This window comes from Gorilla gorilla, chromosome 3 (genome assembly GCF_029281585.2).
Source record: "Gorilla gorilla gorilla isolate KB3781 chromosome 3, NHGRI_mGorGor1-v2.1_pri, whole genome shotgun sequence".
Taxonomy (NCBI): Eukaryota; Metazoa; Chordata; class Mammalia; order Primates; family Hominidae; genus Gorilla; species Gorilla gorilla.
The window spans coordinates 19,993,759-20,009,114 of NC_073227.2; the positions used below are offsets into that span (position 1 = coordinate 19,993,759).

Here is a 15,356-nt window from a genome sequence, read left to right on the forward strand (position 1 = left end):
ATGGTTGGCTGTGTTCCCACCCAAATCTCATCTTGAATTGTATTCCCCATAATTCTCACATATTGAGGGATGGACCTGGTGGGAGGCGACTGGATTATAGGAGCAGTTTCCCCCATGCTGTTCTCGTGATAGTGAGTTCTCACAAGATCTGATGGTTTAGCTTCCTTCCTTCAATTGTCTCTCTCACCTGCTGCCATGTAAGACGTGCCTGCATCACCTTCAGCCATGATAATAAGTTTCCTGAGGCCTCCCCAGCCATGCAGAACTGTAAGTCAATTAAACCTCCTTCCTTTATAAATTACCCAGTCTCGGTGATATTCTTTATAGGAGTGTGAGAACAGACTTATACCCTGGTACTGGCTCTAGACCTGCAATCTCCTTCCTCAACTTGAATCATAACTAAAATTCGGCAGCCAATTTAACCTTTTCCCTAGGCCTGGTGTTAACAGTTTCAACCTAGGACTACCCTTGTGCCCTGTAACACACTCATAATTCACTTTCTTTCAGACTAAGCACAGCACATATTCCTCAACCACTGAGGCCTAAAAGTTCTTTAGTGATAATATGTTGTCTCTAATCAAACTCTTGCCTCAGCTGACCCTTTTAACTGATGCCTCTGAGGCCACCACTATTTGCATGCTCCCTGTTCTTCATGCACATAAACTAAGCACAGGTCAAGATCACAGTGCTGGGACCTGTACCCACAGGCAGTCTACAAATTTGTTGGGACTCCAGAAGCCCTCTTCGCATTTGTTGGGGTGTCCTTCTATATAAGCTATCACAGAACTCTGGCCAGTGTCACAATAACCTGCAGTAACCTGCCATGGTCAAAATAGTCCAAAGATTCAAAGATTCAAAGTCCCTAGACCATGCCACACATTCATAAAGCCAACTCCACAATGAAAAACCAGCTGCACTGTGTAATGCAGGTGGCAAGTCACTAAGATTAAAAAAAAGAAAAAAAAAAAAAAGAGCCAGCATGGCCTGTGCTTAGAAAAGCACAGTTTACAAGCATCTGTTCCAGCTCTGCCAAAAGCCAAAATCATTCCATGCATAACTTGTTTCCAAAATTTTACACCTTACTCATTTCTTAAGGTGCATAGCCCACGCATCAGAGTTATTTGAGAGAAGCTAAATGAATAACATTCCTTTTGCCATGACCTGGATTACAAACTAACTGAAAAATAACATTTCAAGCAAATAAAAGCCAAAATATACCCATTATTAATAATAAGGGTAGATTGGAATGCAAAACTTACATTTGTGAGCAATTGGACATACTAACACTAGCTTCTGAATTAGACACACTTACTGATCCAACCATAGATAATTCTGCATGGAAATAGACCTGGTAAAAGTTACAGAATGAAGGAACAACATGTGATAAATGCATCTGCTGTGAGACAAACTTTCAAGGCACATGGGTTGCACACAGAAGATCACTCTCTTCTTGGATTGGGAAAGATAGTGTTGGGCTCTCAGAAAAGGCTGGAAGGAAGATTCTTGTTGTAGGGGTTTACAAGGTTTAGTAGGAACATTCTAGATGAGAACATGAGTGGGTGGAGATTCTAGGAATATGTGGCACACTATGTTAAGCAAAGATACATGGTGTTTTTTGAGACAGAGTAAGTCATTTATCATCATTAGAGTATAAAGCATAAAGGGAGAGGTGGGAGGCTACATGTTTAAAGAGATTAAAAGGTGCCAACTTATGAAACTCATTTAGGAGGAAATTAGGTGGTTCCAAAGGTTGTAAGTAGCAGAAATTTGTGATCAAACATAGCTTGCTATTTGCTGCTTTTATATACTGTATTTCTGAAAACATAAATTATAATGCTTTTAGCACAATTAAAATTATAATAGTAAAAATAACGTTCACTAAGCACTTACTGTATACTATGATCTTTGCTAAAGCTTTTTCATTTGTTATCTTTTAATATCTAAAGCAACCCTGAGGGAGGGAGGAGTGTTGTCCACATGGCAGAGTGCATGATAAATGGTAGGACCAAGGTTCAAATGGAAAGCTCCCCACTCCAAAGCCCAGGCTCTCAACCTTCACTCCCACTGTATTTTTAAATAAAGCTCCCTTATCTTGTCTGAAAGCAGGAAGTTTCAAATCATTAGAGAAGAGGGAAGAAGGACATTTGTACTGGGAGGAGTCGACTGGTCCCAATCAGGAGAAAGTAGCTACAGAGTCATGGGTGAGCTGGGTCCCCCAAAAAGGAGCTTTAAGGGAAGGGACTGAATCAAGTCAGAGATGTCCCCAAAGCAAGACCAAAGAACTGAGCAAGAGAAGCATTTATCAGAAACCAAAATTCAGCTACAAGTGAGCATCCAGATGGAGGTATTATGAAGAGGAACTGAGACTGAGGGCAAAAAGTGCCAGCCAGAATCCTGGATAGGAGAGCAAGAACAAGGACCTCATTTAAGAGACAACCTGCTTAAGGCAGAGTAAGGTGAGATTGGATTCATGCAAAGACCTGGAATTCAAGTAGGTTAATGAACAGATAGTGTGTGCCTATACCACGAATTTACAATAATAATAAGGGTGCTAATAATCACATGGAATTGTAGAATATAATGAAAATATACACACTGGAGAGAAATTGCACGGGTTGGCATCTCAGCTTTGTCATTTACTATAACAGTGACCTTGGGCAAGTTATTTAACCACTCTCTGCTTCAATTTCCTGATCAGTAAAATGAGTTAATAATCCTTTTTTTTTTTTTTTTTTTTTTTCGAGATGGAGTCTTTCACTCAGGCTGGAGTGCAGTGGTGCGATCTCGCCTCACTGCAGCCTCCACCTCCCTGGTTCAAGCGATTCTCCTGCCTCAGCCTCCCCAGTAACCAGGATTACAAACGTGCACCACCATACCCAGCTAATATAAATATATTATATATATATTTGTACTTTTAGTAGAGATGAGGTTTCACCATGTTGGCCAGGCTGGTCTTGAACTCCTGACCTCAAGTGATCTGCCTGCCTCAGTCTCCCAAAGTGCTGAGATTACAGGCATAAACCACCAGCCTTGCACTATTGATAATTATTATAGCATAAAGTTTTTCTGAGGACTAAATGGGGCAAAATACGTAAAACACTAATTATAATTATTGGCAAATCCCATAATGCTTGTTGTTATTAGTATACTTAGAATTATTTTAACATTAAAAACTGAAAACTGAAGCTCTGAGAGTCTGTGTGACTTTCTGAGGATTAAAGAACTGAAAAATGGTAGAAGTAGAATTTGAACTAGGAAAGTACGGTTCTTGAATGCATGGATTTAATCCCTATTAAATACTTTATCTTCCAAAATCTATGACTCTTTAGTCTTCTTTGTTAACAAAACCTACTTTACGAAATACAGAACTCTCAGTTGTATATATCAAATAATATTTGTCTATAGCTGAATGCTGTGAACGTATCCAGTCATCCGTTCTATAGTTGTAAGAGCATTACTTTTTTTTTTTTTTTTTTTTTTTTTTTTGAGACGGAGTCTTGCTCTGTTGCCCAGGCCGGAGTGCAGTGGCGCGATCTCGGCTCACTGCAGGCTCCACCTCCTGGGTTCACGCCATTCTCCCACCTCAGCCTCCCGAGTAGCTGGGACTACAGGTGCCTGCCACCATGCCAGGCTGATTTTTTTTTGCATTTTTAGTAGAGATGGGGTTTCACCGTGTTAGCCAGGATGGTCTCGATCTCCTGACCTCTTGAAACCCCTGCCTCGGCCTCCCAAAGTGCTGGGATTATAGGCGTGAGCTACCGCGCCGGGCCCACTTGCTTTAATGAACGGCCGTGTTCATATATATACATAATAAAATGTTTCACCCATGTGGTTGCCCACTGCTTCTGAAATGCCATCAATCTCTGTTGATAAGTTGTATTAATTTTGTTATAAATTTGCAACTGTGGAAAATAAACACAGACCCATCCAGCTGTTCACTTCCTCAAGCGACTTATGTCAATCTGTTGTGATCAATCTATTCTAGCACTCCTTCAGACTCCCTGCCAATTAATTAATGCCCCTTTGTAAGGTGGCTTTCTTCTTGAGTTCTTCCATGGGGCTTTCCCCAGTATAGGTGAGAGTAGTGGTGCGCCATGAATCAGAGAATAGTAACAATGGTCTGGGGTAGGCAGAGAGGGTGAAATTCAACCTGACCAGTGTGTCATCCTCAATAGCAAAGAACTCTTTTTCTCATTTGAGCAGAAAGTCAGTGGCTCCTGTTAAGCAATCACTTGATGCCCTCTAAGATCTGAACTCTGCTTAGAGCCCCAGGTTCATCTTGCCATCCTGTACCCATCCTGGCCTTCAGTCAAATGCACTTAGAGACATCTGAATAACCTGCACCCTCTATCTTTCCTGTGATTTTGCATGTGCTGCTCTCTCTGGAAAAGTTTCTTTCCCCCTATTTTGTTTCACTTGATAATCTCACATCCTGCTAATGTATCATATATGCAGGCTACCTTCACAGGCGCTTCCCCTCTGTATTAGTTTGTTAGTTTTACTGTAACAAACTGCCACAGACTGAGTAGCTTAAACAGCAGAAATTTCTCACAATTCTGGAAGCTAAAAGTTCAAAGTCAAGGTGTCGACAGATTTCGTTTCTTTTAAGGCCCCTCTTCTTGGATTATCGATGGCAATCTTCTCCCTGCATCTTCACGTGGTCTTTCTTCTCTTTCTGTGTCCAAGTCTCTTCTTATAAAGACACCAGTTATATTGAATTAGTGCCCACCCTAAAGCCTCATTTTAATTATCTCTTAAAAGACCCCGTCTCTGAAAACAGTCACAGTTTGAGATACTTGGGATTAGGATTTCAATGTATGGATATAAAGGAGACACAATTCAGCTTGTCACGGGCATTAGCTCCAAGAGTCCCTTCTGCTGATATTCCTGGCAAGCAACAAGTGCCTCCCTCAGAGCTGGGCTCAGCTGTGTCATGATTATATGTTCAGACGTCACCTACTGTAGGCTGTGATCTCTCAAGTCGTGGCCTGGCTCCTGTTAGTCTCCTCTCCTCAGTTAGGTAGCAAACTTGTTGGCAGTGTAGGTGGCTAATTGGTAAATTGGTAAATGATCCAGAAAAAGAGGATCTTGTAAATGGAAATGTAGTTATTTATTAAACATAATTATGAATTTGTCTTTTTATCTATCTTCTGTCTTTCTTCCATGTACTACTTAACTGCCATTAATTAGGAGATCGGATATGTCTATAAGTTGCTTTCTACTATAAAGAAAAATTAATTTTAATTTCTTCATCAACTTTCAAGATCACACTTAACTTTTATTCGTGCTTAAGTATAATGTTTTTTTATTTTTGTATTTCCTGGTATCTTAAAGGATGCGCCTATATTATGCAATTAGCAGCAGTTAGCATATGGCTATGAGACACGGTGGCTGTGGATGATTTTCCATAAGAGGCATGATTTAACTTGGACTTGCAAAGGTGGGGAGTGGGGTGGGATGCAAATAGGTGAACTAGCAAAAGAATATGAAAAGAATATGGAATACACTGTTTGACCTCCCGTCCAGAATTCTCTTTTGGTCATACATGCTTTAGGAAAAAAGGCCATCATTTTGCATGAGTTTCTCAACCTTTGTACTGGACATCCTTCTATTTACCTGACTTTCCATCAGTCACTAAGAGACCTTCTGAGGATACAGAAAGGACTAGGAAATAGCAACAAACAGTGGGACAAGAGGTCTGCAATAGGATGGCTAGTTTGAAAAAGTCAAGGCTGGGCCCAATGGCTCACGCCTGTAATCTCAGCATTTTGGGAGGCTGAGGAGGGTGTATCATGAGGTCAGGAGATCGAGACCATCCTGGCCAACAGGGTGAAACCCCATCTCTACTACAAATACAAAAATTAGCCAGGTGCAGGGGCAGGCACCTGTAGTCTCAGATACTCGGGAGTCTGAGGCAGGAGAATCACTTGAACCTAGGAGGTGGAGGCTGCAGTGAGCCGAGATTGCACCACTGCACTCCAGCCTGGGTGACAGAGCAAGACTGAAAAAAAAAAAAAAGTCAAAAAATAACAGATGTTGGTGAGGTTGTAGAGAAAAGGGAATGCTTAGACACTGTTGGTGGGAGTGTAAATTAGTTCAGCCATTGTGGAAAGCAGTGTGTCAATTTCTCAAAAAACTAAAAACAAAGTTACCATTCAACCCAGAAATTCCATTACTGGGTATATACTCCCCAAAATATAAATTATTCTTCCATAAGGAGACACGCACATGTATGTTCATTGCAGCATTAGTCACAACAGCAAAGACATAGAATCAATCTAAAGGTCCATAAACGGTAGACTGGATAAAGAAAATGCGGTACACATATGCCATGGAATACTATGCAAACATATAAAAGAATGATATACTATCCCTTGCAGGAAATCAAGCTAAATGCTCATCAACAGTAGACTGGATAAAGAATATGTGGTACATATACACTGTGGAATATTATGCAGCCATACAAAAGAATGAGATCATGTCCTCTGCAGGAACATGGATGTAGCTGGAGGCTATCATACTTAGCTAACTAATGCAGGAACAGAAAACCAAATATGACATAGTCTCACCTATAAGTGGGAGCTATATGATGAGAACACATGGACACAAAGAAGGGAACAGACACAGGGGCCTACTTGAGGGAGAAAGGTGGGAGAAGGGTAAGTATCAGATAAAATAACTGTTGGGTACTAGGCTTAGTACGTGGGTGACTAAACAATACACACACTAAACCCCCATGACATAAGTTTGCCTACATAAATAACCTGCACATGTATCCGTGAACCTAAAATAGAAGTTAAAATAAAAAAGTTCTGGGACGAAGCTGGGGCTGGACAAGAAGAGACAAAGAAGCTACCTGATGGATGAGATCCACTGGAGCTGTAAATCTTCAGCACTTCCGTCCACTGCCCTGCTGGCTCACGGCCGTGTTTGCTTCAGGTGTTTAATGAGCTGCTGAGAGATCAATAGCACGTGGCAGATAACTTTGAAAAATTTCCCTTGACTCAATCAAGTGTCTAAATCCTCATTAATTCTGATGACGTAAGCCCTTTCTGATTAGCTTAGTTGCTAAATATCCACTCATAACTGTTGATAAGGACATAAGAAACTTCATTCCCTTAGACCTCTGAACTCTATGTGGGATTAGCAGTTCATTGCTGCTAATCCCACAGACAGTTCAGAGGTCTAAAATTTTTATTAAATGATATCTTTTCCACAAACATTACACACACAAACACACTTTAAAAGTATTTATTCATTCATTAAATATATGTATTGCATGGCTAGTATGTACCCAACGTTGAATCATTTTTCTGTACACAAAGCTGGAAACATTAAGGTCTGAATGAATTTAAAATGTGAGCAGAGAAGCATGCCTGTGACCAAGTAATTTCAGTATAATACCATATGTGAAACTGCTTTCATTGACCAAACTAGGATTTCAAAGGTAAATACAAAAGCTAGCTTCATTCTTTCTTCCATTGCTACTTTAAATTTACTCTCTAGAATGGCACTTTTTCTTGTTTAAAATTATAGAACAATTCCACAACTTCCCTGATTAGTGTTAGATAAGATCCCATCTCCTCATCTGTTTTGGACATTAAAAATCCAGGTAATAGCCAAATAACTCCAATTCAAGTTAAGGCCATATGAATATTCGGGACTCTTAGCCAAATTAAAGCCCAGGATCTGATTCAAGCTCAAATGTTTTCAGTAGGCAGTGAGTCAAAGTTTGCTTCTTCTCTCTTTGACTCATACTTGCAAAGGTTGGCTACTGATGACTTTTGGCTACATTTCTCTCTAGGAATGACCCTTAACTAAAGAGAATTGTTACCTGGAATTCCTCTTTCCTTGGCTTATATATGAATTAACCGCCAGGTATCAGGATAAAAAATACTATATCAAAGAGTCCATTTCAAAACTCTCCAATCTAGTTATTTCTCTGGGTTATTCACCAATGATTACTGGATATTTACCAATAGCATCACCCAGGACCCCTTTGTATGGTATTGCTCCATGCTGATGTTCATAAGTGTTATACCTGTCGTGTACTTACTCTGCAAAGAGGGGAGAAAAATACACCTCCATGCTTGCTCACTGCATCCCCAGGATGGAGCACTGTGCTCAGTATATATTAGAAATTTGGCAAACATTTGCTGAACAACTGGAACCAAAAACAATATTGCAGTGCTTTAATTCCAGTAAATTTTTTCTTTGTTAGTTTGCCAAGAGATAGAAGGCTTCATTTACTACCAACTGATACCAACTTGAGTTAAAACTTCCTCCACAACTTTTAGCAAGCCCTCTTAAAGACAAGAGGAAACGTAAAAATAAATGAAATAAAAACTCAAAGTAAGAAAACATCTTAACATCTGTAATAGTACTGTCAGAAATATAACGTGTACTACAAATGCAAGCTACCTGCATATTATTCAGTTTTCTTGTAGTCACATCAAAAAACAGGAAAAAGCTAAAATGAATTTTACTGATTAATGTATTTTATGTAATATATTAAAAATATTATTTCACCATGTAATCAATATAAACACTGTTAGATGCTTTGAATTCTGCTTTAGTAACAGTTATTAAAATCAAATGTACTTTATACTTACAACAAAATATACAACATGTACATCTGCAAAATGTAAGGATATAAGTGTTACAAAAAATCTCAATTAGTAGAAGTAACATTTCCAGTGTTAAATAGCCACATATGCCTAGTAACTATTATGTCATACAGTGCAGGTGGATAATGTACTCCAACAGGGAATTCTAAGATATATTTCCCCAAACCTCACAGTATTATCTATTATTTTTATGTGTATGTACGTATATATGTAATGTTTTGTTTTCCAAAACATGTTTTGTAATTCTAGCTGCTAGCAATATCTGGGCTCCAGATTTGCATTTGGTTACTTTGAAGCAACTATAATTTTCTCCTGCATATATTAAAGAAAACTTTTCAGACAATTTAGTTATAAGCATTGGCTAGGGTTTTATTAGTCTTGCACTACAGATTTTTTTAAAAGCCCCCAATGACCAATTCAAAGATTTACTCTTGGTTAGTATTTCACAGGGCAAGAGAAGGAATAGGTAGCTTTGTTAGATTATCTATTAAATATCAATAATCATGTTAAATACTGGAAGAAAAGAAAGTCTCCTTCAAGGGCACTGGATTCTTGACTAACAGTAAGCTAGCAGTCAACTGGGTTGGTGAAGTTCTCTGGATATAGTTCAATCTTATTAAAATCCAGCAGAAAATCACTTATCATTTTGTCTGGAATACTAATTTCTTCCCAGAAGAAGGGTATTGTGAACTACATTGCTCAAAAGTGTGGGTTTTTTTTTGTTTGTTTTTTGTTTTCTCTTTTCTACAGTAATGGTGTCATTACCTCCTGTTGTTTCAGAGATCAAATTCGGTTTTTTTAAAAAAATGAAATAGGACTAGGCTGGGCACAGTGGGCTCACGCCTGTAATCCCAGCACTTTGGGAGGCCGAGGCAGGCTGATCACTTGCGGTCAGGAGTTCGAAACCAGCCTGGCCAACATGATGAAACCCCGTCTCTACTAAAATACACACAAATTAGCTGGGTGTGGTGGCAGGCAACTTAATCCCAGCTACTTGGGAGGCAGAGGCAGGAGAGAATCATCTGAACCCAGGAGGCGACGGTTGCAGTGAGCCAAGATCGAGCCATTGCACTGAAACCTGGGGGGATAAGAGCAAGACTTCTCTCAAAAAAAAAAAAAAAAGAAATACGACTATTGATAAGTCTTAACTGTTAAAACATAGAGTGTGGGTAAGAAAGTTTTAGATAATGAGGTGAGAAAAAAAGGTTGGGCCTCTAAGTTTTTTATACCATTCTCAGGAGTTTGGATTGTATGTTTAGCCTCTGGAGAGCTATGTCCACGTCTGAAAAAGTAGAAGTAATTTAGAAAAATATTGTAATAAACCAGGATTGGAAACATTGAGATTGCTATCAACGTGTCAGCTTCCTAGACATCCCCAAGCCTTCCAGACTGGACTAACATGGAATGACGGAACTTAAATAAAAATGAATCCAATCTCATATAGAAGTAGTGGACAACTCAGCATCACTCACTAACTTCCCACTATTTTCCAGCATTTACAAGAGCTTGTATTTCTTATAATGTCTTCCTACTCAATATTTTGCTTTCTCACAAGTCTTTATATTTCCCCCCTTTTGTTTCTTATAGCTGTTCTCTTTTTCTGTACCAAATATTGATCCAAAGATTAAACAAAATTTATTTTACTTTGATTTTCTCAAGGCACTGCTCTGACAAGGCCATTTCTTCAAGTCGAATTTAATTAAATTTGGGAGTTAATGCCAAGTAGGTAACAGCAAAGATCCAATCAACACATAACTTATAATTAAATATTAGGTAGCTCCACCCTTCAAAGAATCCGAAAGATTTATCTCTTGGATGCCTTGTCTTCCTGAGATCCCGTGTCTCATTTTGAGTATGGCCATTTCTCTACCACTTACTCTTGCATTATTTTATTTCTGAGAACACTTACTCTTTATGTCTGAATCCCAGGCCATCAAGATCATATCCTGAAGACTCTTTCCACACCAATGTTCCATTAAAGTGTTTGCAAAGCCATAGGTATCTTCTCCCTCAGATTTATGCAATTAGCTCTTAAACCATCTCCTCCTCCCACCTTCCCCCCATGCAGACTTTTCAACTTCCTTCAAAATAATTTTAGGGGCCGGGTGCGGTGGCTCACGCCTGTAATCCCAGCACTTTGGGAGGCTGAGGCGGGCGGATCACGAGGGCGGGAGATTGAGACCATCCTGGCTAACATGGTGAAACCTCATCTCTACTAAAAACACAAAAAACTTAGTCGGGCATGGTGGCGGGCCCCTGTAGTCTCAACTACTAGGGAGGCTGAGGCAGGAGAATGGCGTGAACCGAGCTTGCAGTGAACCGAGATTGCGCCACTGTACTCCATCCTGGGCGACTGAGCGAGACTCCGTCTCAAAGAATAATTCTAGAAAATGTAACATTAATGCCAACTAAGACAAAGAGGTAAAATCTCCACTCCCCAGAGATGGGGGAGATAGGGGATTCATGCTGTAGTAAGACACAACAGGCAGTGCTCCTACACGTAAGAGCAAGGATGCAAAATAAAAAATAAACAGCAGGAGTCTCCTCTGCAGGTGCCTGGTGAGGTCATTCTAAGCTTTCCCCGGTAAATGCAAATCATCAAGCAAAATCATGACATTTGTCAAGGAATTCTCAGGATGCCTTTTAGATTCTGGTCCACTTTCCCAATCAGACACCTCAAAACCATGCCTTCCACTTAGAAACAAAAAGATTTCTATATAATTAAATAATTCACTTAAAACAGTTACACCTTTGGAAGAGTGGTTTCATCTGTTACCTGTAGAATAGTCTAGATGAAAAAAGTTTTTGTAGTTATTGTAGCCCCTGTGTGAGAAAATGAAACATAGACTGGCAGATTCATGCAAATACTGCAATTCTGCCTTTGTGTTCACAATGTGTAGTCACTGTGTGCTGTGGAGTGAGCGCATGCTGCCTCTAAATGGGAGACCTCTGAAGCAAGGGGATCCTTAGGACCGTAACCTCGGCTCAGGCACATGCTCAGTTCAAACTCTGCATAATCAGCGTTGCAGCACCTTCTCTTCATTATTGAAATGGAACAATATTTTATTTTCAAACAGTATTTTTTGAAATGAAATACTGTTCGAAAAGCCTGGCCTATATTTTGCTTACGAGTTTTCTTTGTCATCCCTAGAATTAAAATAAGAAAGAATAAAACAAACAAAATCATTCTTCAACCAATCAACTCAAAATATGTTTTTGTATTTAAATGTAAATGCCCCTATTTTCTTCTGCATTTTATCATCACCTACCAAAATGTCAGGGTATAAGTGTCACAAAATTGTTTTACTTCAAGTTCAGCTGTTTTGTTGGAATTTATTAGACAAAGCTAAAGAGTTTTCTGTGTGGGAACAAAAGAGTGTTACATGAAATGTACAAAAATCTCTAAAACTTTTGGCATTTCTGCTTTAAGATGGGTAGAAATTGGCTGCAATTTTTTAAAATTATTATATAATATTTATCATTTGTTAGATTAACAAAATCATTTCAAAAGGTGGAATACCCCAAAAGTCTTATTAGGGGAAGGAGAGAAGAGTGGGAAAAAAAATAATAACGTATATTGCCCAAACATTTTACGTAGATACCGGATCAGTTACTTTACATGCGTTATCACTAAATCTTCACCAAAACTTCAGGTCATAGGAGTTATGTGCCCCATTCACATTTAAGGTACATAAAGATTTAAAATTGTAATTCCATGGAAGTGAAATAGAAAATTTAGACTACATTTTGTCAAGCTGGAGAGTTATTGTGTTCCACTTTCATCAATCAGGGATCTTCCAGGAGAGGTTAAAAATAAGAGAGAAAAGTGAATGTGCTTCCAATAATTATAAATATTTTTAGTGTAGCCAAAGAAGGCAATTAAGAAGATATTTCATATGCATTTGCTCAAAGCATGTTGTGAACTCTGCATTTGGCCCTGACTTCAGACTCAGGTTAGAAGCCGCAGAGCAAAATAAAGCCTCATTATGTTATAGTACCACGGAGTCACTGATTTCAAGCAGTGTCCACAGCTTCCTATCAGCCATCTTCATTAGTCTTGATTCCAAACGCTTTTGGCAGTTTCGAGATATTCAGTCAACTCCCAAAGGACTAAGATTTTGCCAAGTGTTGTCACTGGTTATCATAGAGAAGAGTCAGCACCAAAGGCAGTTCCCCAAAAACGGCAGTTTCAGAGTTCCTTTTAGTAATGGCAGCCCTGTTGGTATGAATGGAGCGCTCCCTACAGGGACAGTTAGGAGAGAGGAGTGCAAATTCTCAGGCAGTTGGTTAAAATTAGCACTTTCTTCAATCATGAATACCTCCGCATGACCAAATGTGTCAACAAAATATGCTTATTTTAGGAGTCTACTTATATGTAACTGAAAATATAACTTAAACATCAGGTGATTTTATTCAGTAATAGATGCAGGTATTTCAGATTATATAAAAGTACCTTATGATATAAACTGTTTGTTAGGCTAAAAACTTTAAATACATGAGTATGTATGTATGTGTATATATGTGCATAAATATATATGTGTATATATGTGCATATATATATGTGTGTATATATATTTCAGATTTTTTAACATTTGTGTGTGCATAATATGTATGGATGTGTATCTAGAAGTCAGATGGTTATAATTCCAGTGATGCAGATATAATATGATATCAATTAACTTGGCAATATAGCCCAGGGGAAGGAGGTAAACAAAAGTCACAGCTCTGGTGAAAAGAAAAATAATATTTACAAACTTCTGTTTAAAATACAAAGGTGAGATGATCAATTAAGGAGCCAGAAGTTCAGGAAGTTAATTGAGATCTAGTCCACTAAGAGCTTTCAATGTCAAAGTAATATCTTAATTATAAACCTAATACAATTTTCATCTGTTTGATATCTGCTGCCAAGGACAAGTAATGTATAATTTTATCTCATCAAAATATCCCAGCCAGTTCAAGAATCAGAGGTGTTATAGCTTGAGAAGATTAATGTCTATAGATGGGACACAGTTTGGCTATTTGTATTATTATTTTTTGAATAGCAATTTTTTTGGCAATGTTCCCTGGTTGTTTTTCATTTATTTCTCTCTTTTTTTTTTTTAACAAATTAGCACAAATGGGCACTCAACATCAATGAAGTAACAGCAAAGTCACATAATAAAAGCATGGAATTAAGCCAAGCTGAAGATTCGGATGCAATAAAACAACCACCCATTATTATCTCAGTGGTTACTGTGCCTCATTTAATCTAATTCTATTTTGTTCACGTGAACAAATTAACTTTTAAAAATTAACTTTATTGAGGTAAAATTTACATAGGATCAAATCCAGTCATTTAAAATGCTCAATAAGTTTTCACAATATATATACCTATGCAACCACTTCATATGTATTTTTACACACTGCATGTGTGTACATATATGTACATTCACACTACATATTTGTGTACATTCAAATACACATACTACATACATATAAGTAACTATATACTATGTATACACTATATATATATATAAACTGCTTATATGCTTGATTATATAATAAGCAGTGAAACTCCAGTTTCCAAATGACACTGTGGTATAGTGGGAAACGCATTTGACTGTAAATCAAGAAATCTCAATACTGGTGTTTGAGGGAGTCGCTAACTAGCACTTTTTCTCTCTCAGCTCTGCACCCATTGAGGAATGAGGTAAAAGACTAAGACGGGAAAGAGACAGTGATGAGCTGAATATGTCTTGTGTAACCTTATGAGAGCTAATTGTGTGCATGTCTTTTCAAGTCCTCATTCATTGGCGTCACGGTCACAGTGAAATGAGTCTAGGTGGAGGTATTTATACCACAGAAGTCTGCAGATGCTGCAAGTCTGATTTTTTTTTTCTTAGAGTCAAGTGTTAGTTTATCAGCATGATCCTATTAAGAGATCAAAATATTACTATTACTAATGGAGAAAATATTGGTCAAGTGGGCCTCGCAGTGCTGAACTTGGAATTTAGAGTTTTCATTCTCATGCTGGCACCACAGTCCATTCCCAGACTACCTGGGCTCTGGAATGAGCTCCCTGCATAGCCAACAGCTATAAAAACTCATGCCTTATGTAAGGAGGTCTGCCCCAAAGAAAAAGAAGGGAGCACCTTGGCTATATATGCCCTGGCCTTGCTTTTGCATACACTAATTAGGCAAGCAATCCATCTCCCATGGGAGGACAGATAGGGGCAAACAGAGGCAGGGGTTTTATACTGATGGAACCCCTTTACTTTGAAGAAAATCTCAAATGTGAGGGAGAATCTGCCCATATTTTCCCTGCACCCCCAAAGCTGAATTTAGGACAGTTCTGTTTCTAAATAGTTCTTGGGCCCATTATTAATGCTTTTGTAAGAATAGTTTCCACCACTATAAAATAATTTTTAAAATAGCTTCAGACAATTTCAAAGGGGCCTCTGATGCCACATTTCTATTATTTACAATTCTAGGTTTCTGTATCTGTAATGTACTGCAGCAAAAGTTTGAATTCTATTTTAGTGCATTTATAAATTCTAAGGAACTGATCCTTTCTACTCTGCAACCCCACCTTTCATCAGGTCATTTTTGAAAGCTTTTAACAGAGGGCAAATGGGAAGAGTGCTTTGACCTTCTTCGACATGAGACCAAAGTCAGCGTGAATAAATAAGCTGTTATTCTAATATATATGATGGATCTATTTCATATTATTATCTAGCAGCTGAAGTGAAG

At 38.4% G+C, this 15,356-nt stretch overlaps 1 long non-coding RNA gene across 1 annotated transcript in view; it reads left to right on the forward strand.

Moving 5' to 3' along the window:
• LOC134758239 (uncharacterized) overlaps window positions 1-13,847 on the forward strand; it is a 73,608-nt gene extending 59,761 nt beyond the window's left edge. Inside the window, exons 4-5 of the long non-coding RNA XR_010133207.1 lie at window positions 2,107-2,456; window positions 13,739-13,847. This is a non-coding gene — a long non-coding RNA (uncharacterized lncRNA). The remainder of the gene's footprint in view (window positions 1-2,106; window positions 2,457-13,738) is intronic.
• The last annotated feature ends 1,509 nt before the right edge of the window (window positions 13,848-15,356 follow it).